The sequence below is a fragment of the Chinchilla lanigera genome, unplaced genomic scaffold (assembly GCF_000276665.1).
Source record: "Chinchilla lanigera isolate Chin_1 unplaced genomic scaffold, ChiLan1.0 scaffold00012, whole genome shotgun sequence".
Taxonomy (NCBI): domain Eukaryota; kingdom Metazoa; phylum Chordata; class Mammalia; order Rodentia; family Chinchillidae; genus Chinchilla; species Chinchilla lanigera.
Window position 1 is genome coordinate 20438214 of NW_004955413.1, and position 27963 is coordinate 20466176.

The 27963-nt window shown below is 40.6% G+C and overlaps 1 long non-coding RNA gene across 1 annotated transcript; it reads left to right on the forward strand.

Moving 5' to 3' along the window:
• The first annotated feature begins 11536 nt into the window (after positions 1 to 11536).
• Positions 11537 to 12562, forward strand: LOC102030405. Its single transcript, XR_260089.1, has 2 exons — positions 11537 to 12113; positions 12350 to 12562. It is a non-coding gene; the product is annotated as an uncharacterized LOC102030405 (long non-coding RNA).
• Positions 12563 to 27963: the final 15401 nt, after the last annotated feature.

Consider the following 27963-nt stretch of genomic DNA (forward strand, 5'->3'; position numbering starts at 1 on the left):
AATTCTATTTACTCATGAGGAGTTCTAAACAAAGCATGGAGTGCTTGAAAATCCCCCAAGCGAAGTGAGCTCCAAGAAAAAATGAAGAGGTATTTGAGAATGCTAGACTTAAAGAGAAGTCCCTCAACCCTCATAAAAAGTTTAAATGGAAGTCTAAAATTTCACACAAGATATAAGTGTAGAATTGTACTTTGAAACCATAAATTAATTGGTGCCAGGCAACTTATTAGTACGGATTTTGAACTGTTAGAAAAATAACCAAATGTAAAATAGCATGACAATGATCTATTTTAAAGGATATTTTCCTTGAACAGTACTTATAGCCACCAAAACAACTTACATAATACTGCAACTTAAAATAGCTAAAAGGAGTCTTAGAGAACCACCTAGGTGTCTAGCTGATGTCACCGTGTATGTGTCAGCAGTGAAGGGCTGCTATTTAAAAACACCTGACATGGCCCTACAGTATACTAACTGAAATATGACACACAAGAGCTATGAAGCAATTTTCCCAAGTCATATAGGGTTGGAAGAAACTCACACCCAGTCTGAGGTGTTACACTCTTAAGAAAATTTAGACAAACTAGGAAAGATACAGAGTGAAGGTCAAAGGGTGACTAAAAAGCTAGAAAATAGTGCATAAAAATGGAAAAAGAATGGCTTTATTTAGTCTTAGCAAGGCTAAGTGGTATTCAAATGTAAGATCATTCTGACTATAAAATTTAAATAGATAAATTACACCTAAATGTCCTAACTACACAGACAGTAACAACATGGAATTAAATAGGACCATACGGTTGGCAACAGCAATGAAGTGAGAACTGGTTTTATTTTTCAATTCCAGAATAGCTCATCAGATCAGCTGAGAGAATCCACAATGTGAAAACCCAAGGGAAAAGGGATTTTGGCTGAATGACACAACCACTGTTGTAAATATGGATTGCTGAATCAATATTTAAAGATTTCATTATAGGAAGAAATACTACGGCTATTATTTATAATGGGGAAAATCATGAATGGGGATTGCTTTATATTGTGCCAGCTGTGGACCTCTTCCGAAGTAGAATAACTTATTCACATAGGCATCCAACTAGCTATATTAGCAAGTTACAGCAAGTTTTATGAATAACTATATAGGACATACTTAACATGTGCTGGCAGATTTAACTCTCCAGTAATAACACTTCTTTAAAGTTAGGCTGCACAGCAACAGGAGAAAAACAAGCTGTTGGCTTTTAATGGAGTCCTGTCCACTTTTCATGTGATACCTGCCTTGCTATAGTCTTAGTGTTTTAGAAGAACTTGGTCGTCAGAATGGCTTCCAAAATGAACCTGGTGAGGGGAGCATTAAAGATGGCAGAACAGCAGAAGCCATTACCAAATGCCATTCACTATTTCTTTTAAAAATCTAAAATATTTTTAGTTATTTACCCTACCTCCCAAAATCCCAACAAAACAAAGTCCAAAATCAAATGAAGTGTAACTGACTTCCAGAACCATGCTTTGGCCCTGACGACCACTTTAGCCAAAAGACAGAGCCCGTCTGTCATGATATGGATTCTTAGAGGAAAGGTATGAGGGGAGCTTAGAGGAAAAATAGCTGGGAATGGAAAAATGGTGTTCTGGAGAGGATCTGGTTGTGTTCTGGAATTATGTGCTACTCTGATGCTTTAAATTTGCCTCCTGAAAAGTTCTTCTAACCTACCTAAGTATAGTTTCTATAAATAAGTGTGAAGAAATATCTTCTTAGCCCATATGAAGAATGGAAGGCACTGTTATCCTGTAGCCTTGAAATATTTCCAGCATTTTGTTTGGACAGCCTACAAAATGAAACTTTCTTATATTCCGTTTGGTGCTAATGTGGCTATTTGGTGCCTTGTAGGCCTTGCTCTGGGCAACTGTTTCCCTCCTCAGCTCCACAAGACTGTGACTTAATAGTCAACCATGCAGCTGTGCCTGCTCCTAAGCCTGAGTATCACAAGACCCCATTCTATGAGCTAGCAATTAGTCCAGAGTAACTATGGTATAAACTGTGCTTGAAGGTTAAAATGGTTTTTGGGAAATGGAGAACTCTTTCTGGGACCACTAAATAGCAAGGACATATAAACTTGGCATGGGGGAAGGGCGCTTTCTTGCCACCAGGAGAGAGCCTGCTAGACCAAGAGGTCCATGCAGAACACAGCCAAGAGCTAGAGAGTGCAAAACTATCTAATAGCAATGTTCAAGCCACATCTAGCAACATTTAGAGATTTTAGCTTGCTGAGCAAATTATATTCTTTTTTTTTTGGTATAAGTAGTATTGACTTAGATGTCTGTCATTTGTCACTAAGAGTTCTACTACATGCTCACTTTGTAGACTGAGAAACTAAAACATAATGATTGCTAAAACCTAGATGAACAAGTGAGAAAACACACTGTATTAGTCAGTGTTCTATCACTATAACAAAATATGTGAAGTGATTAATTTATAAAGAGAAAAGGGCTTTGTTCACAGTTTTGGAGGCCCCGCTCCATGATCCAGTGATGGTGAGGCAGCGCATCATGGTGGGAGAACATGGTGGAGCAAAATGGCACACCTCATGACCCGGGAAGCAAAACAAAAGAAAGTGGAAGAGGAAGACAGGCGGGTCTCACAATCCAGTAGCCAAGGGCACAGCCAGTAGTAACCTAAAGCCTCCCACAAGACCACACCTCCTAAAGATTCCACTGCCTCCCAAGAGCCTCACCCCAGGGACCAGGCCTTTGTAGGACACTCATCCAAACCACAGTGCCCACTAAATGGCTCACTGGTGCGTAAGAAACTGGATAGAGGTGGATGGAGTTGTACTATTGATAGTTTTATTTATTTGGATTTAATTCCTGTGGAGTTTATGAGAGCTTTTATTGTGCAGAGGAAAAGGGCAGTGGCTTGGAGTCAGACGAAGCGATGTTCTAGCCCTGGCCAGTACCTAATGGCTGTGAGGTTAAGGTGAGAGAGAGAAAAGAGACGCGAACTTCACTTAGTATTAGTTTTCTCATCTGTTAAAAAAAAATAACAGTATGTACTTCATAAAACTATTATCAGGATTCAATCTCTGTGCAATCTGTTCACAAACTCTATGTAAACCATACAGTGGGTGGCATTTAACAAGGACTCATAAATTCCTCCTGTTTTTTCTATGATTGTAAACATGAACATTATAAACAAGACCCAGGGGAAGGGTGAAGTCCGAGGGGAAACACATGCATTTTAAAACACTGAGTTTCCTATTCCTATGTTAACAGATCATTCTAGCTAAAAAATAGCTCTAAACACTCACTAAAACTGTTTTTTTTTTTTTTAAAAAAATAAATTTTACCAGTCAGATATGGGGGCACATGCCTTCAATGCCAACACTCTAGGTGGCTGAGGCAGGAGGAACACAAGTTTGGGCCCAGCCTGGGCAACTTAATGACTAAGTGAGACCCTGTCTCAAAATTTAAAAAATTAAAAAGGTTTGGGGATATAGCCCAGCATGAAAGCTCTGGGTTTAACCATCAGTAACAATCAATCAATAATAAATAAATAAGTCCTACCTACAATCTTAAGGATATACATGACATTACTACAAGGTAGAAAAATTTAAAAAGTCAATAATTCAGTTGATGGTTTGTCTTTATCTGCATTCTGATGCCTTCTTTGATTTCCTAATTTCAAGTTCAAACATTATCACCCAACCCTGATCCAAGTAAGATTCCAGGGAACAATTAATCTGCTTTTCATTTATCTTCATTCCTTCCTCATTTGCTTTGTTTGTGCTCAGATTCATCTTGTTACTTCACCCTGCCTTGCTCCTCCTGCAAAAGGCTGCATTTCCTGGGCTCCCTCGCCAACTCGCTGCCAGTGAGGATGGACTGGAGGGGGCAGGGCCAGGTCCTCCTGCCCTCTCTGGTTGGAGTGAGGTCTCCCCCACGACTGGACTCTCGAATGGTCCAGCTTCCTGTAGCAGCCACAGCTCCTGGACTCTGCTAACACCACCTGGGCCTTTGGGCTTAGCGGTCTTGCTCTTCTTTATGTCACAGGTCCCTGCCCATTTGCATTTTCAATTTTCCTAACATCATTTTGCGTGTCTGCACATTCACATGAACACTTGGTACAGGGGATTTGAGCTCAAAGCTTTTACACTGAACTACATCCCTAGCTCATTTTTAAATTTTGAGACAGGATCTTATGGTAACTAAATTGCCCAGGCTTGGTTTGAATTAATAACCCTCCTGCCTCAGCCTATCAGAGTGCTTGGATTCCAGGCATGCACTGCTGTACCCAACTTCCTAACATTCTTTTTATTTGTTTTTTATTTATTTATTTTCCTAACATCTTTAAAAAAAAAAAATCCCCAAATTAAATCCTATTAATGTTTCTGGCACAAGGCTGTTTTCCTGGCCGGACACTGACTGACAGAATTCCCTAAGTCCAAATGGTCACTCATGGGTTATTTTTAGTTTTTTTTATTTCTCATTATCTCCTTCTTATTGCCTCAGGGCAGGCCAGCAACTCTTACCTGCACTAATTTCATATCCTCACTGCTAGTCTCCTGACTGTCGATGTAGTTGCCCTTGAAGGTCTTTTTCCCAGGCTTCCAGGATTTGTTTTCTAAACTGTAGTCACCTGTTTAGACCTGGCTTCTGACTTACAGACCCATTCAGTGGCTCTCTATCTGAGCTCCTTCGCGTGATGGGCAAAGGCTTTTTTATAACCTGTCTCTTCACCCTTGCCAGCTACGTCTCTGGCTTTACAATGTCGTAGTAACACTGCGTAGTTGTAGTGTCATGGCTGCAGTCAGGTTCTTCTCTGACTGTTGAAGTAACACTGTTGCTTTTAACATCTGCTGGTATACCCACTCTCACACTGCATGCGCACACAACTTCCCCTACAAGAACATCCTGCTGCTCCCTCTCCCTGATGTGTCCTGTCGTTTCCTTCTTACCTATCTACTTCCGGCTGACGCGATCACTTGGTGAAAGACTGTAACACTCTAGGAAGCTTCTGTGCAAACTCGTGCTGTGCTTTAGCCTGTACACTTGTCTGCAGTGACCATATTTCTTATCACATCCTGTGGATGAGCCCCTTTAACCATGTGTAGTGCTTCAAGAGCCCTGACTCCTTCCTTTTTTGTCTATCAGGGGTGTTCAGCATATACAGTGAGTATTTAAACTAAAAAATAATTATTACACATTGGTGTTAATCCCCCTGAATATACCCTCCCTTCAAACGCATCCTATTGTTTCAGCCGTGTTCTGAAGCAGTTCTGGAAGACCTCTTTTGCGAGTGTCTTTACGAGGTGTGATAAAAAGTACAGTGACTACAGCTACCAAGCGCTATCTGACAGGCAGGCTTGCAAAATCATGATGGTGTGTCCTCCACCAATGTATTTACTGAATCTGGCACCATAAAAATCTCTGGTTCTCTCCCGAAGTCTAAACGACCTCGAAAGGTAAACGTTTTGAATTGATTCTGGACGTCAAGGCAGCCATGACACTGCAACTAGAGATGCTCATGAAAGAACTGCTTCAGAAAGTATAATAATGATGGGATAAAAGTGTGCAAAGCAAGAATGAGTATTTTGAGACATTAATAACAATGTATTTTTTACTGTAATAATTTAAAAAAAACTATAGTTTTCAATCATGCCACTTATGTTTCTATAGTTTCTATCAAGAGATACTGGAGAGATACTATATACACCCTCCTGTGCCTTGATAGTTTTATCTCCACAACCAATTGGCCAACAAAGCTTAGTTATTCAGAAATTTCTCTGATAGCTTGATTCTTCTCTCCATAGACACTGTCCCAATCTTCTCAGTCAGTGCTTTTGTTTCTTTTGGCTATGACCCATGCTGAGAAATACATTTTGCATTTTAATGCAGGAAATGCATTCCAAAGTTGAAATTTTCAATAAAGTAGCTTTTATATAAGACACAATTTAAAAAATGTAACTGAATATACTTCAGATATAAATCCAATAATTAGCTATCCATTTCCCCCCCTCTTTTTAATTTTCTAGGTAATAAACCCTATATTATTATGTGATATCTTCAACCTTGTGATGCTTTTTATAATTCTAAAATGATGGTGCCTATGTTGAAAGATAATATTCTTGCAATTAAACATGTTACATTTTAAGCAAATCTACATTGTTCATTGTGAAGATAACTTGCTCCTATTATAAAAGTGAATGTATTAAAAATCCGAATTGCCCAGCAACTTTATGTATACTATATATGTACATTAGCTGGGAGATTTACGAAGCAACGCTTACCCTTATTACGTAAGATCTTTGATGTTTTCTTTTCCATTCAAGTTCATGTTTTCTAAATGCAGGAGATGACTCACTGAAATCACCTCAAGATCCACTAATAGGTGGTGATCCGTAGTCTGAAACCACTGTTTTGGGATGATTACCTGCCTGAATTACGGCAATTACTCCCCAATTTGTCTCCTTGTCTGCTGTCTGGTTTCCATGTAGCCACCTTTCTAAATGGACAGCTCTAACCCTGTCACTTTCCTTCTACATTGAAAAATAAAATGTGCAGAGAGCTTGGCTCAGCACTGTACAATGAAATCTCCACTTCTCATCAAGATCTCAAGTGTTCCGCCATGAGCCCCAGTTGTCCATCACCCTTCCCTCCACATCCTGCCACCCTCCTGCCGCGCACAACGCACCCCTGACTGCCCCTCACCGCCTGTCCCTGTCTGCTTGCCTTTGGCAGTGCTGTTTCCTCCTCTTGACACTCCTTCCCCTTGATGGGTCTGCAGACCCTGCTTTATTCTTCCAGGCTCAAGTAGCCACATCATTTTCTCTCTCCCTCACTTGCCCTCACCACCAAGAGACAGAACATCAGCTCTCTCCTTATTGGTGTTCTCATTTGACACTTTTGGTTGTTATCATCATTGCTTTACCTGATGTTTAACAGATGCCTATGTCACTTGGCTAAATATAAGCCTCTCAGGGAGAGAGCTTTGGGAGTATTAAAAGAGATAACAGGAGGCCAGGGATATAGCTCAGTGGCACAAATGCCTGCCTGGCAAGTGCAAGGTCCTGAGTTTGATTCCCGGCACCCCCTCAAAAAAGAGATAATAAATGCAGTGCACTTAGGACAGGAATTGCCAAGATTGATGGATATAAATCTCCTTTTCTTCTTCATTCATCTTTGTGTCTTAGTATCTAGCCATATGATTACTAAGAATGTGTGTTGACTTCTAATCCATAACTCAGTTCTCTGGATTTATAATTATATTGTATATTAATAAAATCCTATGTCTATGTAATACTTTATATCTTACAAAATGTTGGTATGCTAATCAATAGAGTGTACTGTAGGTACCTAGGACAAATGGGATGCCACTTTACCAAGCAGGAAGCCAAGAAAGGACCAGAAAGACCCTGCTCCTAAGGGTCGCACAGTTGATTTCTAAATCCAAACCTGATTCCAGATCTAGCTATATCTTGTTTTCTTCTGGGTAGGACCGTCCAGGGCCAGCAGTGCCTTACAGTTGCCCACATGCCGGTGCCGCCCTTCCCAAACTCAGAGCAGGGCCATAGCTCTCACTACCTTCCCAGTTCCACCGTTGAAACCCTAGCTTCAACCTTCCTGAGTTTCGGCCCCCCTTCCTCAAAGACATGATAAATAAAAAGCCATTCCTGAAGACAGCTTCCCTCATAGAAGCGGACGGGGAAGCATAGTTCTCTAAAAAAAAAAAGAAAACTAAACTCCATCAGAGAAGCAATAAATGTGAAGCAGTTTGTTTACTAACAACAGATTGTTGATGAGATATCAGGCCCAGGTTTCACAAGCTATCAAGCAAAACAAAAACCAACTGTATTGATACAGCATGACTTGGCGCCTACTCTAAATGTCTTCCACTGTTTCTCACTTGGGGAATGAAGGGTGACAGAGATTGACAGGCACAAAGCATCAAATTCTCTACCTTAGCAAGTGGAAGGAAAGAATCCAGATGTGCCCGCTGCTTATCATGTCCTGGGGACTCCATATGCACACGTTGTCCTCATGTCCCAAATCAGTCATACGAGTTTCTCCTATCTCCAGCGATGAGCCTCACTCTGTGCCTGGCACCAGGGAAATGGCAGTAAGCAGGATGGGTACAGTCCCTTTACTCATGCAGTTGTCAGTCTGGTGCAATGGTACCCAGCACGTCCCTACCATAGCACCTCTGAGGGACATAGCACAGGATCACTGTGTGGTGGTTTTTAGGCCAAGACAGACTCACGGCGTGTTGAGGGGTAGATGAGGTTTTGAGTAGAGGTTGACAAAATATCCTGAGTGATTCTGATATCCCCCTCCACATGACTAAGAACAGGGATTCAGAAACGGGGAAAGAGGCTTGGTATGCAGTGTACAGGTTCTGCGAGGGGGAAACACAGTTTTCTGATCAAGCTGGAAGGTGCCTACAGGAGAGCTGGGTGGAAGTCAAAGGCAGCTTTCTGGAGAACATGATACTCAGCGAGAAATGACAGAGTAGTGAGAGCTACTGAGTCAAAGGAAGGGTGTGGCGTGGGATGGAATGGGATGGCAGCATTCTGTAGAACATGCTAAAGCTCAGAGAAACAGAGGTGTTTAGCACGATTAGAGGAACTGAGAGATTTCAAGAACGGCTGAAATGGAGTGCAAGCTGAGGCAGCAGCTGGAGACACAGGCGTGGGCCCACTCCTGAGGGGCTTTGTAATCCATGCCGTGCTTCATCCTGAGGGCAATGGCAGTCGCTGAAAGAAATGATGGAGGAGACAGGGCTGAGTGGTGAAGGTTTTAGGAACTCTAGACAGATGGCAGCTGATGGCCCAACCCATGTTTAGGAGCTGGCCATTCATTGGATGGGCTGGGTAAAGCGAAGACCGATGATAGCCAGACTTTGACTTGAACGACTGGGTGGGGATGCAGGGAAGCAGAGCAGACCGTTCATCAGAGATGGCTGCGAGACAGATAATGAGCAGTTGGGCTTGGGACATTCAAGCCTGAGGTATCCAAAGGGGATGCTCCAGATGCGGTCAGAGCTGAGGCCTGTGGCTGAGGAAAGAGACCTGTGGAAGAGAGAAAAGATGAAAATGCATACAGAGACTTTCGCCAGGGTGAAATCACCCTGAGTGAGCGTGCTGAAAAGAGACAGAGCTTACAAGGCAACTCTGAGCCTTTGAAAGACCAGGGGAGGAAGAGGAGAATGTCAGGAGAGGGGTGACAGGTTAACTCTCATGTTACAGATGAAGAAACTCGGTCTCGATTCCACAGCTCGCACAAGGCCCCCCAGCTCGAAGGGAGCAGAACTGCGCTTAACCTCTCTAAGGCGCCTGGGTTCTAAGGCACTTATTTTTATTATCCACAAATTGCGGTTGTACAAACAGATACAACCTCAGTTGGCTAAACATTTCTTCATTTGAATTTCCCTTCCCGGAAACTAACCATAAAAGATTTTCCTAAACCACAGGTAGTTTCCTTTCCCTAGCTCTAGATACTAAAGATCAGATCAGGCAAGCAAAAGGGGAAGCCAAGACAGACTCATCTGATCTTGAAATAGGTGATCAACGAATCCCTAGCATCATTTCATCCCTGATTTCCATGGCACATCTCTGTTTTTTAGTTCTCTTTATGTTTAATGAAAGATCTGCTGTTACTCAATGGCTTGAGCTAGGAGGGAAGCGCTGTATAAAGTTTAACTATTAGATAGCTCTATGATACTGTTGTAAACACAAGGCAATGAGGCTATTAGCTTAAGCCTTTTGGTTTTCCCTGAGCAGTCTCTGTTACAGGAAGACCCTGAAAACAGGCTGACAGCTGTTAACCAGGACTAGGCTCATTGCAGTTTACAGGACAATAAGGAGGAAAGAAGGTCTTTGCCTTCTTGGTCTAATATGACATCAGCCTGGAAGGTCCCTAGACCAAAGTCCTCCTCCACAAAGATAATGCACTGAGAGCAGTTAAGAGCCTCTGAGATCAGACTGCCTGGTTTCACATTCTCCCAGCTGTGGACACACCGATTCTTAGAATCTGCTTCCTTATCTGTAAAATGGGCACAAGAGTACTCATATCACCCAGCTATTGTGAGAATTGAGATCATGTTTGGCAAAGCACTCGGCACATTGCATGGCACACGATAGTCAACAATCATTAGCTATTACTGCTGTGTGTGTGTGTGTGTGTGTGTGTGTGTGTGTGTGCGTATGCACACACCTTTAGGGGGTGGAGTGGGCCACAACCCTAGACCTGATTTCTAAAGTTACCTCCTACTGCCTCCAACCTAGGAGTAAGGGAGCAGCAAAGCAGGTGTGGCTAGTGTCCCAACTCCTGCATTTGTCCTTAAGGGTTCTGAAGAGCAGTGACAAGAGCTCAGGATTCAGGTGCCCGTTAGGGAACAAGGCGATCCTGTTCCTCAATACCCACAAATGAGATTCCTGACAAGGAGTTCTGCTGGGATCTTCCCCATTTGCCACCTGTTTCTTCTGGGTTTGACAGGAGCTCCTGCTACACTAAGGGCAGCAGCTGAGCACTCCTGGAAATCTGCACATCTGTGAGGCAGGGGCACAGTTTAAGGAGTTGTGATTTTCAGGATCGATGAGGAGCGCGACGTCTGGCGACACCGGGCTCCTTGCACCCGGGTGAACAGTTCCCCGAGGCGACGCCCACGGTGCCCTTCGCCTGAAATCCCGCGGCGCCTCTCCGGGAGGCCCCCGGCCAGAGCACGGGGGGCGATGGCGCAGGCGAGGAAGCCAGCCGGCGCGGCAGATGCAACCTCCGCAATTTGGGTCTCTTTCTCCCTTCTGACATAATGCGTTTCCTGCTTTCTCGCCGCAGTACGCATGCAGTTCGCTGGTGGCTGCTAAATCTGGAGGCCAGCGGACTGAACCCTAAGAGAATCACCGCGGCTATCGTCGACTTAGTTTCCGCGAACACGTTTTAAGTGGCTCACTAACCCCGCCCCCAAATTCCACGACTTTTGGCTTTCTAGGAGGCATTGTTCTCCCCTCCTCCCAGGAAGGCAGCCGCTACACACAGCCCGCACCAGGAAACGGCGTCGGCCCGTCGCTCAAAGGGAGAGGGGCGGGGGTGGGGTCGGTTCAAACCTTCCGCCCCCGGCTGTTTCGAGATTTCAAATCCCTCGCTTTATTTCAAGCAAAAGTGTTGCCAAAGCAGCAGTATTTTCTCCCTCTCTCCAGAAACCGAGGTAGGAAGTGGGTAAAGCCACCATGGAACATGCACGGGTGCTCTCCCACGCCCAACACCCCCACAGAGCCGGGAGCAGCGGCGACCGCTCCGCCACCTCCGGCGCGCGCCCCGCGCTAGGCGCAGCCGGCTGCCGCCGCCCAGCCGGGCCCGGGAGACTCCCAAGGGCTCTTTAAATACGATCTATAAATACTACGGGTGCTGGGCGCGCGCGTCACGGCATATCCGGCTTCCGATTGGCCGGTGCAACCTCGCTCATTTGCATAGGCGGATTGCTCAACGGGGCGGCCCCTCCCCCTCCGCGGGCGCCGGGCCCCGCCCAGTGGCGGGAGGGGACAGCGGGGCGGCGGTCGCCGAGATCCCAGAGTCGCTTGAGCTTCGAGATTGTGAAAAACCGGAGTCCGGCGGGTCTCTGGAACGCTCGCTGCCTCTCTTAAGGACCAGCTTTGGCCATCCAGGACTTGTAGGCCGAAGCTGGGTCTTTTTTGCTTTTAAAAAAAATAATAAATAAAACGAAAGTTTTACGGGGTGCATCGGGGCACACGCTCTGGGTGGCTCCAGAGGGTGACTTTAAACCACGTGAGGTCCGGACACGGCCAGAGCTCTGTCCAATGACTCGCGACTTGGGGTGTTCAAAAAATGCTCATTGCATGATCGTTAGTGAAAACAGGTTAGCTGGAAAATGGAAAGAGGAGGTCTCGGAAAATGCGAGATGTTCCGATACCTTCTGGCTTAAGCGCAAATTTAAAAAATGCAGCGAGAAGCGAATGTGCAGCGGCGACGGGGACACTTCCGCACTAGGGGCTCAGGGTAGAGTCTCTTCGGAGCCCTGGACGTTGTGCAGCTCCTGGACTCTGGCCGTTTGCGAGGAGGGTGGCGGCGCGAAGGTCGCAGGGCCAGAAAAGACCGCGCTTTGTTACTAGGTTCGCGACCGCACTTCGCGGGGTGTGGAGGCGCGGAGGGTTTCCTTCCAAAGGGATGGCGTTGATCGCTCAGATATCGTTATATATTAACATTCGGTTGTTACAAAATCATCTTTCTGAACGTGTGCTGAGAATGCCGGCTGTCTTTGCTGTTTGCTCAACGTCCGCTGCAACAGTCAGTTCTTTACTTTGGAGTGAGATCAATATGGTGACTAATTCTTCCACTTGGTTTTCAGATCCCCTACTCTTAACGCGCCCACGGACCGGTACTGTACGTCGTTATCCTATATCCAGTCAGTTCTCAGTAAACATTAGTGGAAGGCATCAGACAAATGCATTTACAAGAGACGAAGCATGCGCTAAAAACAAAGATTTTATTAAACTGTATTTCACAAATGCTCTACTTTGCTGTCCTTTCCCGCCTAAATAAAACTCTTCATTCAAACGGACTCTTGTTACTTGCAGACAATGGTTTATACTGTTTCAAATTGGATGCTAGCGATTCGCTCTGCTGCTCTAAAAGGTTTTTAAAAGAACTTCAGATTTTTGCAAACGAGCTCCCCCTGCTGTCAACTGCTTTATGGGCAAGGGCCTGAAAAGTCTGAACACCTGGGAGTTGCAGAGCAGGAGCGCTGAGCTGTAGGATGTTTTTCACCGAGCATACCTAGGGCATCATTTGAGGGGTAACTGCCGGTTAAGTGTGATCACTCAGCTGTGAGCATCCCCTTAAATATCTTTCCCATTTCCATAGCAACACAAACCAGTTAATACTTTACAACTGGTCCTGATTATGTTTAAGCAAAGATGGACTTGTTTTGCAGTCATTATTTTCTGCATTAATTACATCAATGTAAAGAAGTTCTGATCATCAAAATATTTTTTCTAATAACTTTAGTGCTGTCCAGTGGAATAACCAAAATCCACTGTTTTGAACACCTATGTGGGCTATCATTTTTGAGAGCGGTTTATTTTGAGGAAGAGAGCGCTAAGTGCAGACGTGGGCAACTGGTACAGCTTCGAGTCACTAGAAGGTGAGAGGATAGCTGGTAACCACGGATACGCACACGGCTGTATGCATCTCTTCTGTGAATCCCAACATGGACACCTCTGCTGCAGTTTCACAGTAAGCACTTACCTTCTTTTATAGAGACTTACAGATAATGGCCACAAATTATTCTGTGGTCACCATTCTCTCGCAGCCGCACGGGCAGATGATGAAATACATAGTCTGTTCTTACACTTATAGTATACTTAGACGAAGGTTGGTTGCTGTCCATGGTTAGGGGGAGACTCCATCCTTTTGTTAGCGGCGGGGGCACCATCCAGCAGTCACAGAAGGACCGCCTGCTGCTTCTGCTCTGTGAATTGGGTCTTGTTATCGTCTGAATCGTAACCCTCACTTCCTTAGTTCATATGTTGAAATCTTAAGCCCTGTACCGTAGAGGGTGACTGTATTTAGAGATAGGGCCTTCACAGAAATAATTAGGGTGAAATGAGGTCCGTAGGTGTGGCCCTATTCCAATAGGGCTGATGTCTTTCTAAGAAGGGGTGTAGGACACGGGCGTAGGTGCACGGAGCAAGGACCATAGGAGCGCGCAGTGAGAAAGCAGCCGTCTGCAAGCCTAGGAGAGCGGCCTCAGGAGAAATAGCATCTGCTGAGTCCTTGGTCTTGGACTTCTCCAGAACTGTGAGCATGTAAATTTCTATTGTTTGAACCATCGGGTCTGTTGTACTTTGATACGGTAGGTTCTAGTAAAATAATACGCGTCCCTCTTTCCCAATTAATGTTGCAAGAACTGTGTCTTTTTAAAAATATGTATGGTCGCAAGCCCCACCCCCATCTCAAGCCAATTCTAAATGTAGAAAAGAAATACTGGATGTCGGTACTGTTGGAATATGCTTGGCGTTGTGTTTGTCTTTTTCCCCCATTTACTTAATAGTGATTATGAAGTATACTGTTTATAGAAGTTCACGTTTCTATTGTGTACACATAGTAGGTAAAAAGTTTCAAGGATTAGGAGCAGTTGGACTCACGATAAAAGGCTTATGAGCTGGCCTAGCTTTGGTGCAATTACATCTGCACATACTGAGGGTTTGAGTGACTACTTACTAACCTATGCTGTGGGTGCCCGCAGTGCTGGATTCTTAGGTCCAATAGCAGAGCAAAGACTTCTGACTTGCTCCCAATTGTCCTTGCTTTGCTCCCTGACAGGGAGATATAGTACTAAAGGTACGCATGTAGGAGTATATGCATTCATTTGTGGCAACAGTATGAAGTCTATACTTGCTAAACTTGAGTCTTCTGGTCATACATGATTTGAGTTTTGTATGTTATCTACTAAGGTGCTCAAATTATGGTTAATATTCCAAACTATTTTTGTTTTTATAAAAATGAGTTTACAACCAACTCCAGTTGACTTTTTTTAAACAATTATTTCTTCAAAATTATGCTTCTTCAAATATGCTTCTCAGGGACCATAACAAAGTCTCTTGCTATCTTTACAGTAATCTTACAAGGACGTACTGTTGCAATCTGTAGTTTATAAATGGGACTACTGGTCCTGAGGTCACGTAACTCACTCAAAGTTAGTATCAGAGCTGGTTGCAAATCTAAGTCCAGCTGAATCTATGTGAAACTCTCAGAAAATAGAGAATATTATAAATATATAAAATGAAGAAATAAAAGTCATAGGCCTAATACTAGCCACTTTATAATGATACTACTTCCCCAGTTATGTAACAAAGAACATTATTTCCATATAACGTATATGACAAAAAACAGAAAGTTTCCATGCTCAAACATATTTTGGAAATAATGAGTTAAATCACTTTTAAAAATGTAGAACTCTAGAGCCGCAGAAGGGGCCATTCACATTTGTATTTATAATGGATTTATGTGGTTATTACAACACTTGTCTGAGAGCAAAACAAGTTTTGTTGTTTTTGTTTTGTTTTGTTTAATGCTGGGCATTAAACCCAGGGCCTTGCCCGTGCTAGGCAAGCCCTCCACCAATGAGCTACATCCTCGGTCCCCAAGAGTGTCTTTTTAAAAATTAATTAAGTTTATTGGTACATTTTAGATATACATAATGATCACATTCATCACAGGGAATTTGTACCTGTATATGATATATCATGATTCTTCTTTCTTCCCCATTCCCGTCCCCTCCCTTAAAGTCCTCTTTCCCTCCTATTTACAAAATCTTTGTTCCTATTTTTTTCCCCTCATTTTTCTTTTCTCTTCCTTCTTTTCCCCTCCCCTCTCCCTAGTTCCCCTTCCCATATCTATTGTACATTTTGGTCTTTATTTCCACTTTCCATTTCTCACATCAGAGAAACAGTGTGATATTTGAACATCTACGTCCAATTTATTTCATATAAGAGTATAGTATCAAGGTACATATCTCACAGAATTAGAAAAAATAAAATTTTATTTATAAATAAAAATAGAATGAAATAATTTTATTTTATTTAAAGATAAATTCTAAAATGTATTTGGAACCAGAGGAGACCTACAATAACAAAGACAATTTTGGGCAACAAAAATAAGGCAGGGGGCATCCTAATCCCTAACTTGAAATTATACTACAAAGCTAACATGATAAAAACAACATGATACTGGCAAAAAAAAGAAACAGACTTGAGGATGAATGGAATAGCTCAGAGAATGAAGACACAACTCCAAACATACTCAGCCACTTTATCTTTGACAAAAGAGCCAAACACCTTCACTGGACAAAAAATAATGCCAAAGACTAAAACTAGACCCATATTTCTCACCATGCACTAAACTAAAATTGAAATGGATCAAAGATCTAAATATTAAAACAGAAACATTAAACCTGCCGGAAGATAGAATAGGCAAAGGCTTTATGAACAAAACCCTGATTACACAGGAAATATTACAAAGAACAACTGGGATCTCATCTTATTAAAAAGCTTTTGCATAGCAAAAGAATCACTAAAAGAGTGAAGACAACTCACAGAGTGGGAAACAGTTTTGACAGCTGTTCCTCAGACAAAGGACTAATAGCTAAAATATAAAACGAACTAAAAAATTCAGACTCCACAAATTTAAAGATCCAGTTCAAAAATGGGCATGTGAAATGAACAGACACTTCTCAGAGTAGAAATGGCAAATAAATATATGAAAAAATGCTCAACATCATTGGTCATATGAGAGATGGAAATTAAAACAAAACTGAGGTTCCATCTCACCCCAGAAAGAATGGCTGTCATCAAGAAATCAACCAAAAACAAATGCTGGAGGGGCTGTGGGGAATAAGGAACCCTTCTCCACTGTTGGTGGGAGTGCAGACTGGTGCAACCACTGTGGAAATCAGTCTGGAGATTCCTCAGAAAACTAAAACTAGAGGTTCCATTTGACCCAGCTAGTTCCCTTCTTGCTATCTTCCCAATAGAATTAAAAGCATCATACCACAGCGACATACAGACACTCACGTTTTAGCAACACAATTTGTAATAGCTAAATTTTGGAAACAGCCTAAATGCCCATTATGGACAAGGAAGATGTGCTTTTTAAGAAATATAATCAAGTACTACTCTGCTATAAAGAAGGATAAATTTGAGACATTCCCAAAAGTGTCTCAAATAGAGGAGCTTTCTGTCTTGTATAGCCAGTTGGGTTAGCATTTGGTTTAGAGATGGTGACACAGAAAATTCCCAACACACTTGTGAACTGTCCTGTGTCACACATGGCCACCGGTGTCACTTTCTAGGATTTGTTTTAGTTCACCGATTATCTGTACCAAGTAGATTTTTAAAATAGCTACTTATTTTTAGGACTTTTCAATGCCTTAGATTATTACTTGTACACTTAAAAATATATATGGGAAGCTAAAAGATTTTCTTGCTAGCAAGAGACTTCACAAATATGGTATCAGGATACTGGGATGACGAACTAAGATTATCTTTTAAGTGAGCTAGGAATAGGTGGTTGGTTCAAAGAAAAGTAGTTGAAGTTTGTGTGCATGCATTTGCTTCCAAGCAGTTTAAGCTTTTTGGAGGGCAAAAGCTTTATTTTTATCCCCGTATTCTTTCCAAATGCCTGAGTACACACATGCATTTATTTCATGTTTTCTGTGTGGTTTCCCATGTACCAGGCCTGGTTATGTTCCGGGCACTAGAGATGAGTAGACTTTTGTCTTTAGTGGTGCTTACATTTTACTGGGAGGGGTGAGACAATAAAAGTGAAAAGGGAAGAGGAGAAATGAAGCCATGAAGTGGGTAACGAGTGTTGAAACAGTTGTAGCTTAACAGATTCAAGTTCTTAATGAGACCACAGAATTTTTGAAAGGAAGTCTGAGGTTCAAGGCAGCGGGAGGATGGAAAGTTTTGAAAGGCAGTTTTAGGAGGTGGTGTAATGATTGGGAATAGGTAAAGTTACGACATTGGAAGGAAGAGGATTAAATGAAAGGGGACAGAGGGTGATTGGAGAGGAGGGCTCCTGATGAATGCGACAGCACTCGGGTGCCACACTTTCTGCAAAGGGGGACAGAAGCAGAGTGAAGGGGACAGTGTACTGTGAGATGCAATCTTCGGTGCAGGTCATGCAGCACAGCCCAAGTGACTGCACAGAGTCAGGAATCTAAGAGTGGGAAGAAAAATAATGGCCTGAAAACAGGACTTACGCAAGTTCTGGTCAAAGGTAAAAGGAAGCAAGAAGATACCAGGGCCAGTGTAACTCAGGAGCAGCCAGATTTCTACTGGACCGAAAATGTGATTTTTCCATCTCTTTTCTGGATGAGTTAATGCTGAATCTTCATTTAAGCTGAGTCACTTTGAACAAATCTTTTTAACTGACCTTTTAAATGAAGTTTAAGCTGATTTAAATTTAAAGAGATGCATTCCAGTTTCCTCTGTTTATGCTTTCCTTTTTGTTCCAATGTACTCCTAAAGGTGAAAGTTGGAATGGAAGATTTCAAGTTTGAAAGCTCGTGTCAGGAGGGCAACTTTCATTTTTACTCGACATGTCCATGTGTTTGAATTTATCACAATGAATATTCATTTTACAATAAAGGAAAGCAAGGTATGTATGAGTACCATACATGTTTTAAAATCATGCCACCAAAAAATTAAATAAGTATCCCGAATTACTTCCTTTTCAGTCTGAGCTAGGGTAGTTTCAGAAACGGAAAGAAATCAATACCTTTTAAAGATTGTTCTGCCAACAAATTCCACACCCAAACAGGGGTCTGCACTAGATTTTCTTCTAAAAACTGAGCTGTAGATCCTTCCCCTGGGTAAAGTGCTGGCTTAAGACGCCCCTGTCATACTCTAGTTCTGCTCAGTATTTACCTGTGTTAAGTTCATTAAAGGGTTCTGGGGAGAAACCAGAGTTTCCTGTTTTTCAAGTAATTGACTATGTCAAGCATGCGTTGCGCTCAGGACTTACTGAATCTTTGAGCAAACTTTTTGACACTGGAGAGTGCCCCATATTGGGTCCTATTGATTACAGGTAAAAGTAGGCGAACAAAAATGAGGGTTCACTCTGTGTAAGATGCTATGCTAAGAGCTAACTGAGACTATCTCACACATTTCATCCTCATAACCTCTTTATGAGGCAAGTACTTTTAAAATTTAACTCACACGTGAAGAAACTGAGCTACAGAGAGAACAATTAGCTCAAGAGTGTATCACCATCAAGTTCTGGTACAGAGATATGAATCCATGCCCGGGACACCCCAGGGCCTGTGCCGTGGACGCTTAGGCCATGCTGCCTCTCCACTTAGGCTACACGACAGATACTTGTATTTTTGCTGTGGTTGCTACTGAATCTGGATATTTATCAATTAAGGAGTTGAGGTAATTGTTTTCAGGATAGAAGGAGGTTCAAACTCCCTTAAAAGATTGGCTCAAAATCATTACATAGTGATAACAATAAATATTGTCACTTTACATTTCAGTGAGTACTATTAATAATATTTTATGTGATTTGAATCTAAAACCACCAGGAATACTAGTGATGTTTATGAAAGAAAGGAAGAAGGAAGGAAAAGAAAGGAGGAATGGGAGAGGGTAAAAGCAAAGCAAAGCAAGAAAAAAAGAAAAGAAGAGAAGAGAAAATTATGAGACCCTGTAAAGGTACAGCACACTCAGTTGAAATCCTTAAAAAGATGTGTTTATCAAAATGGCTATTTACAAAGTTGTAGGTGAGTTAAGGGACCTTATAAAGGATTCTGAGGCACACGGGGATCCGTAAGTGTGGGAAACCATTACTGCCCTTGCTCTGAGGGCAGAAGAATAGAGCTGGTGAGAGGGGGTTGTTGGAAGGAGTTTCCAATAATGGCTTGGGTCCATGGAGAACCTAGACACTGGCAGAACAGGCAGTTGTGCCAGTTGGTTAAATGGAAGAGATCATCACTCCTATTAGAGCCAGACGGCAAGGGAGTAGGGTAGGAGGGGGGTACGCCCAGGGGTTGTCTACATGGATTACTCTCCTCAGGCACAGAGCATGGAAAATGGATCTGGAAGGCAAATTGAGAAAAACAGCCTGCTAAGACCAGGTACAAAGGTTGATCAAAAAATACAATATGTGTTCAAATTTTTTTTAATTAAAACATTGAAAATTAATTTTTTAAATTAAAAATATTATTATACTGAAAGACACATTCCCATTAAGCCTTCTCAGAATACACCTCTCACTGAACACACATCCCATTTTTCTTACCACTTTCTGAAGCAGTTCTGGAAGTCCTCTTTTGTGAGTGTCTTTAGAAGGTATGATAAAAAAGAAATGGTTCATGTAGCCGCCAAGTGCCATCTGACAGAAAGGCAGGCTCCTAAAAGACATTATGATATGCATTCACTTAGTTTATTCACTGCATATGGCCTGGTGTGACTTCTGGCTCTTTCCCAAGTTCAAAATGACCATGAAATATAAATTTTTTAATCAATTCAAAACACAGAGGCACTCAGGTACAGCAGAATTAAAAATACACAGAAAAGAAGACTTCTAGAACTGCTTCAGGAAGTGGGGTGAACATAAGTGTGTTTGAAGAGAGGGAGTATTTTAAGGAAAACTGCTGGTAATATGTCCCTTAATGTAATAAATTTTTTAAAAATTTAAACATTCACCTTGATTTGTGATCATACTCCTCTAGGGGTGGCATTTTAGAGCCAAAAAGTCTTCATTACTTAGTAGGAATAAAGCTACATCCAATAAACAGCAAAGGGTTTCTTCATTACAATATTACTAGTTTTCTCTGGGTAGTTTTGGGAAATTGTTTCTAATTCTTGATTGCTTAATGATGTCTCAGAATAAAGAAAGGGAAAGGAACTTCCTGCCATGAAATATTCTATATACTTTAATACTTACAGTACACTTCATGAGACAGTAATGGCAGGTTTTTATTCCTACTTTTAAGAAAAAGAGAAAACTATTTCAAAAAAGTACATGATCTGGCCATTATAGAGCTAAGCCTGGGTCAAAATGATTGGATTTTTTAAAAGGACTTACAAATACAATCCTATGATTTATGACAGAGTCCAGCATTCACTTTGTTGAGTACTAGAACATAGATCATTTCACTATTTTTCACATACCTACACTGTGCTAGAGTTTGCTTGGTTTTAAGAGCAAATGATAGCTCACTCTCAAGTGCTAATTTAAAACCATGGCTCATCCCCGAAACTCATTTAAGAAGCCAAGTGGTTAATTAAACCTTCAATCAGATTATCTGAGTACTTTTTAATAGCTCTGCTGTGGTTTAGGCCTAAATGATAGAGGAACGTCTTTTGAAAATGTTGTGTTGTAATTTTGGGGACTAATCCAATGATCATTTAGTGCAGATAATAATAAAATGAATAAATATAATCATGACAACAATGTTTTAGTTATTTAGGTTAAGAATTTGTCGATCAAGTTGTTAGGAAACCTTATGAAAATGTTTTAAATTTGGGTAAGCATGGAATCTGGTACATTATCTAAATTTCATTTTTATTGGTGTAGATAATTGTGAAACAGCACCAAAACACTTAGGTATCAAAGGGCTAAAAGACACAAGCATTAGATATGTGAACACTTATCACCAATGGAAAGAGATTTTAAAATAAGTCTTTGAACTGCGATTTCATATAATAAAATAGGGATTAAAATTCAAGCCAGAGATTTAATTATTATCCTTTTAGAAGAGATTTTAATTCCCTACCTTCTTGGGCCTGATTGGAGTTTCCTAGAGGCATGAGTTTTCACCTCCTTTTTTTCTCACTCAGTATTTACTCCTATGTGTCTAACCCCAGGTACTTCCTGGTTTTTAAACAAAGGTATTGATCAGTAATTACTGACTTCCTGCTATAGAAGGTAAGGGCTTAACTGATGTGTGTCAAACACACTGTACTATTAATTATGTCAGTATCTGCAGATTGTTTTTCTTTGGCTGATAATTTCCCCAAAAAGGAATTCTCTGGGAGTTAAAAGGGAGGCTAACAGTGTTTTGAGCCTAAGAAAGGAACATGGTTAGAGTCTTTGCCATCCAGTTCGTAGATATGCGCATCAACTGAAATCAGAGCTTTAAGTTTAAAGACTGTCTCTCTGGTTGCACTTCACAGGTATGAGGGAAAGGTAATCACTTTATCGGTCTACCACGCAAGATGGAAACTGGGGGCCTATGGCTTTCTACAGAATCTCAGCCAATCCCACTATTTTGGGCCACGCCCTGACCACCATCTGCAGGGTCCCCAGGAACCTTCCAGTACAGCCATTCAGGGACTCTTTCAGGGCTCCAGGGCCTTCCTGTGGCTGGCATTTCCCCACTTCCAGTTCAGGTTTAGTCTTTCTCAGGTTTGCTAACTAGGTTGCCACATACTCATTTATTTTTTGTTGTCTCCCATTTCCCATGTGTCTCTCCATCCCTATTTGTTCTCCTTGTCGTGCTTTACTTCTTGAACCTTTACTAGCGTTTGAGTGTGGTTTATGGAGGAAATATGGGTGGGAAAAATGCACGGCATTTACTGTCTTTAGTTATTGCAAGGCTATCGGTAATGTTTTTAATGTACAGTATGAACGACTCTAAGAAACCTTTTCATTTGCATAAAATTAAATAAACAATTGGACAAGAATATCTGCTTCTTATCTGTGATTTTTTCATGTACTTATGCATTTTGCAGGTGAAGATATAGCTTTAGTACCATTTAGCATATGTTGTCAGTAAAAACCATAAAAGAAAAACATTAAAAGTTATCATTCCACTGTAGTCATTTTAGAACAAATTGTAATATAAAGTAAAAAACTGAAAATATAACTTCCATTTTCAGGAAGATGGAGTATTGCTTGTTCCCTGTCTTTCCCATAAGAATTAAAATGCCGTGGTGTGTGCGGTGTGTTTTTGTGAACTTAGCTACTCTGGAGGCTGAAGCAGGAGGATTGCATGTTCAAGAGCAATCTGGCAACTTAGCAAGACTGTCTAAAAATAACTTAAAAAGAAAAGTAGGGGAGAGATGGGTGGGGATATAGCTCAGTGTAAATCACTTGCCTAGCATGTTTGAGGAGGCCTCAGATTCAACTCCCAATACTGGAAGACAAGACAAGAAACAAAAATAACAACAACAAAAGATAAACTCTGGATACAATATATGACAAACATAAGGGGGCTTTGAGGGATGGAAAGAGGAAGGCAGAATTGCTAGGGATCTTTGAGTCTGAAGGACAATATTTCAGTGAGTTCTTTTTCTTTTCTTTCTTTCTTGGCTTCAGATATCCTAAAACACTAACTCTCATCAAGAGAATAAAAACAAATAAGAATCTCAACAAAAGCCTTCTCTCTCTAGCCAAAGAACTAGGAAAGAGATAACTTACAAAGGCAGAAAACGCTTAGATAACATTCACTCTACTTTAGCTAGACACCCGAGTAAAAGCTGCAGCTCCACCCTTTCCCTCACCAGCAGATACCAGATAGGAGAGTTAGTCCTCCTCTGTGTGTGTGTGTGTGTGTGTGTGTGTGTATGTGTGTGTGTAACTACTATCCCTGCTGTGTCAGTCAAGACTTCTTGAGCGGGCGGGGGTGTCTACACTTCAACCCTCACCAACCAGTGAAAAGCTTTTGACTCCTTTCCACAGGAAGGGCCAATTAAGCAGTCAGGATTTCCCTCAGTCATCCTGCACGGCTGTAACAGGGAGTTGCCCTTTCTTTTTTCCCTTCCTCCCTCCTTCTTTCCATCCTCCTCTTTATCTTCCTCCTTTCCCCTGTCTCTCAATTTCTCTCTCTCTCTCGCTCTTCTCTTCTTGCTCCTTTATTTCCTTTTTTTCTCCTCTGGACTATTGGAAATCTATTGCTGAGCTACATCCCCTAGACCTATTTATTTGAGACACAGATAGGGTCTTGTTAAATTGCCCAGCTTGGCCTCAAACTTGTGATCCTCTTGCCTCAGTCTCACTGTTAGCTAGGATTATAGGCATATACTACCGTGCTCAGCAGGCCCTCAGTCTTGAAAATAGAATATATCAAAACTCATGTGACATAGCTAAAAGCAGTGCTGGTGAGAAATTTATAGAACTACATATATACATTAGGAGAGAAAAAGAATCAAAGCAATAAGGGTCCACTTCGAGAAACCTGAGGAAAGAAGAACAAAATAAGCTCAAAGCAAGCAGAGGAGAGGAAAGAGTAAAGAGCAGACATCCGTGAAATTGAAAACAGAAAAGTAATAGAGAGAAACCAATGAAAGGAAGAGCTGGTTCTTTGATAAGGTTAATAAATCTGACAAGCAAGACTAATAAAGAAAAAGAGAAAACATAAATTACTAATATTAGAAATAAAAGAGGAGGTGCCATTATAAAACCTGAAAACGTCAAAAGGATAAGAGAATACTGCGAACAACTTCACACAGATCAATTAATCAATTTAGAAGAAATGGACCAATTCCTCAAAAAATAAATGACCACAGCTCCAATAAAATAAATAATTTGAATATCTGACACTTGTAAGAAAATTGCGTTTATGACCTTAAAACTATTCACAAAGAAATGTCCACAATCAGATGGTCTTACAGGAGAATTCTATAAAACGCTTAAAAAATTAACAGCAATTCTATATCTTCTCTCGCAAACAATAGAAGAGGAAGGAATGCTTTCCAGTTTTAGGCAGCCAGTATTACACTGATATCAAAACCAACTCAACACATACACAAATGAAAACTATGGGCTTCTATTCCTCATGAATATAGTGTGAAGAATCCCTGACAAAATATTAGCCATGTATAGTATGCAACAATATATTAAAATAACTATACACCAGGACCAGGCCTGCTTATTCCAGAGATGCAAAATTGGTTCAACATTCAAAAATCTGTGAAAATTATCACACTGAGTTATAGCATTATAGCAACTGATGCAGGAAAAGCATTTAACAAATTCATCACCTCATTCATGATAAACACCTGAGAAAAATAGAGAAATTTGCTCAAATTTTTAAGGAGCATGTACACAAAGTGTACAGCTGACATGAACACTTAAGGAGTGAGAGATTAAATGTTTTCCTCTTAGAAAAAGGCAAGTATTCCCAGCCTTACTACTTCTATTCAACACAGTGCAACAAGGCATACAAAACAAAGATACACAGGTTGCAAAGAAAGAAAATTGTCTCCACTTTCAGATGACATGACTATCTAAATGTAATATCCCAAAAAACCTAAATACAATTTTCCTAGAATAAATAATTGAACTCATCAAGGTCACAAGATACAAGATAAACAAAAATATCAGTTGTATTTGTATTTTATTTTTTATTTTAAAGAGAATAAAAAAACAAAACAACAACAAAGACAAAAACAAAACAACACAAAACCAATAAAATGATGCAGGATTTCAAAATGGAATGATTAACAATGCACTTGTATTTTTAAATACTAGGAATACAGGAATTAACAATGCACTTTTATTTTTAAATACTAGGAATAAACATTAAATAACAAAACTAAAGATAAACTGTAATTTTCAATGACTAACAAATGAAATACATGCAGGGATAAATGTAAGAACACATGTATAGGAGGTGTATGTGGAAAACTGACAATGAAAACAGTCAGAAAGTGGACAGACATACAACGATCATGCATTGAAAGACAACAGAAAACATTGATTCTCTCCAAACTGATGTGTGGGTTTAACAAAATTCCTGTAAAAATTCTTAGATTTTCTTGTAGATATATACAAGATTATTTCAAAGTTTATATGAAAAGGCAAAGAAATAGCTAAAACAATTTTGAAAAAAAAAATACAGTAGGAGGACGTCCTGGTCACTTTCTCATTGCTGAGACGAAATACCCAACACCCACAGTTTAAAGGAGAGGTTTGTTTTGGTGGCAGTTACAGTACCTCGTTAGTTGGTTCCAAGAGAGAAATGGCATGGCAGAGGGGCATAGCACAGGAAAGCTGGTCATAGGCTGGCAGCTCTGAGGCAAAAGGAGTGGAGGAAAGAGGTGGGAGATAGACACTTCTGGCTCATGCCCTCAGGGAAGACTTCTTCCATCTCTTCTGACCAGGACCACCTCCTAACAGTGTATTTAGCTGTGGATTCATCTATGGGGTAATCCACTGATGTGTGTACTGTCCCCATGATCCAATCACCTTTGAAAAACATGGGTGCATGAAAATTTGGGGGGACATTCTAGGTCTAAGCCGGACAGAAGAAAGTGTTTCAAATTGTATGATTTCAAGACTTACTTTACAGCAGCAGTAAGCAAAATTGCATGAAGTTGTTGGAGGGATAGACAGACACACAGAACAGGACAGGGAACTCAGAAACTATCCCACACAAATATGCTCAACTCACTTTAGATAAAGGTGCAAAAATCAATTCAGTGAAGGAAAAACAGCCTTTCAGAAGTGGTGCCAGGGCAATTGAAAATCCCCAGGTGAAAAGGAAAAACAAAAGTCCTTGAAAAGTCTCTCATTTTATATAAAAATTAGCTCAAAATAGATCATTGAATTAAATGTAACATGTAAAACTACAATACTCTTAGAAAAAAAAGTACAAGAGAAATCTTTGGGATGTAAAACGGGGCAGAGTTTTTAGACTTGATCCTGAAAGGATGGTCCACAAAAGGAAAAATAGATTAATTAGATCACATCAAATTTAACTTTTGCTCTGTGAAAGATTCTATTAAGATAATAAAATGACGAAAGGTTGCAGGGTATGAGAAAACATTTGCTAAGACATACTCTAAAAAGGTTCAGTATTTACAATATATTGTAACAATTAAAAAAAATTAGGAAATGGCAAAAGACATGAAGAAACATTTCACCCAAAAGAATATAAAGATGGCAAATAAACATGTGAGTAATTGTTTATCATTTGTCATTACAGAACTTTAAATTAAAATCACAATATGACATTACTACACAATTACCAGAATAGCCTAAATAAAAATAAATGATGCCAAGTGCTGGAGAAAAATGCAGAGTAACTGGATCACTCCACCTATGCTGGTAGGAATGTAACATGGTATTTCTCTGGAAGACAGTACGTGAGTTTTTTATAAAATAAATGTGCAGTTACCATACAAGCTAACCATTGTGTGTGTTCAACCATTGCTTGTGAATAAGACTCGTGTCTGCACAAAACCAACATGTGAATCTTGGTAGTTTTATTTGAGATATCCCCAAACTAGAAACAAACTGCGAGTTGTCCTTTCATAGGTGAGTGGTTAAACCAACTTGATATATCCATACCATGGAATATGAGTCAGCAACAAGAAGGAATGAATTATATGTCCATCAAGAGAGGAACAGATGAAGTGTGGCATTTATACACAATGGAGTACTATTCTACCATAAAGAAGGATTAACTTCAGTCATTTGTAGGAAAATGGCTGCACTGTAAGACCATAATATTAAGTGAAATAAATCAGACTCACAATCCTAAATATCACATGCTTTCTCTTATGTGAGAAATCCAAACTACAAAGAGCAAAATAAAAGGCAGATACAGTAATAAGAAGTAGAGAGATAAATCTTTTTCAAATGGAAAGGATATAAAGAGATGGGGGTGGAGAGAGGGGAGGGGAAAGAGATGAAAAATGAACTAAGAGTGTTACGTGTATGTACCAACTCCCCACAAAGAATACAAACATGTACCAATAAAAAATTAAAATTGGAAAAAGACTATCTTTAACAGCAAAGTAAAGGAATAAAAAAGTTGTATCTCATTAAAAAAATAATGAACAATTGATACAGAGACCTGGATGAATCTCCAGAAAATTATCTGAGTGAAAAAAAGGTGATCTCCAAAGATTATATACTATCTGATTCCATTTATATAATATCCCTGAATTGACAAAAATTATAGATATGGAAGAAGATCAGTGAGGCTATGGGATTAGGAAAGATAGTAGGAAGAACACTAAGAACAGTTCTTGTGCTGATAGAAATATGCTGTGTCTTGACTGTATTGATGTCAGTATCTTGGTTATGATTTTTGATAAGATGTTCCTAGTGGAAAAATCTAGTAAAGGGTACATGGAATCTCTATTTTTTTCAACAGCCAAATATAAATCTATAGGTGTCTCTGAGAAAAAAAATGTGGATTTTTCATAAAGCATTGGAAGTAGCCATTTCACCCTTCAAACCCACCCTCTCCACAGCTTAACTACAGCATTAAACTTTTTGGTGAACTTTGGTCCAAATGATGTGTCAGGACAAAATCAAGAGTTTAGATAAGAATCCCACAAGTCTTTTTTAGATTATGCTGCACATGTTAGTCAGAAATGTACATTTTTCACTCAATAGTATGTCCTAGATGGCTCTCTAGGACACATTCTCTCTCTTTATGAGTACAGAGTGAGCAGTCCACTGTAGGGATGTGGAATTGCATTTCTCTACTGATAAACTTTC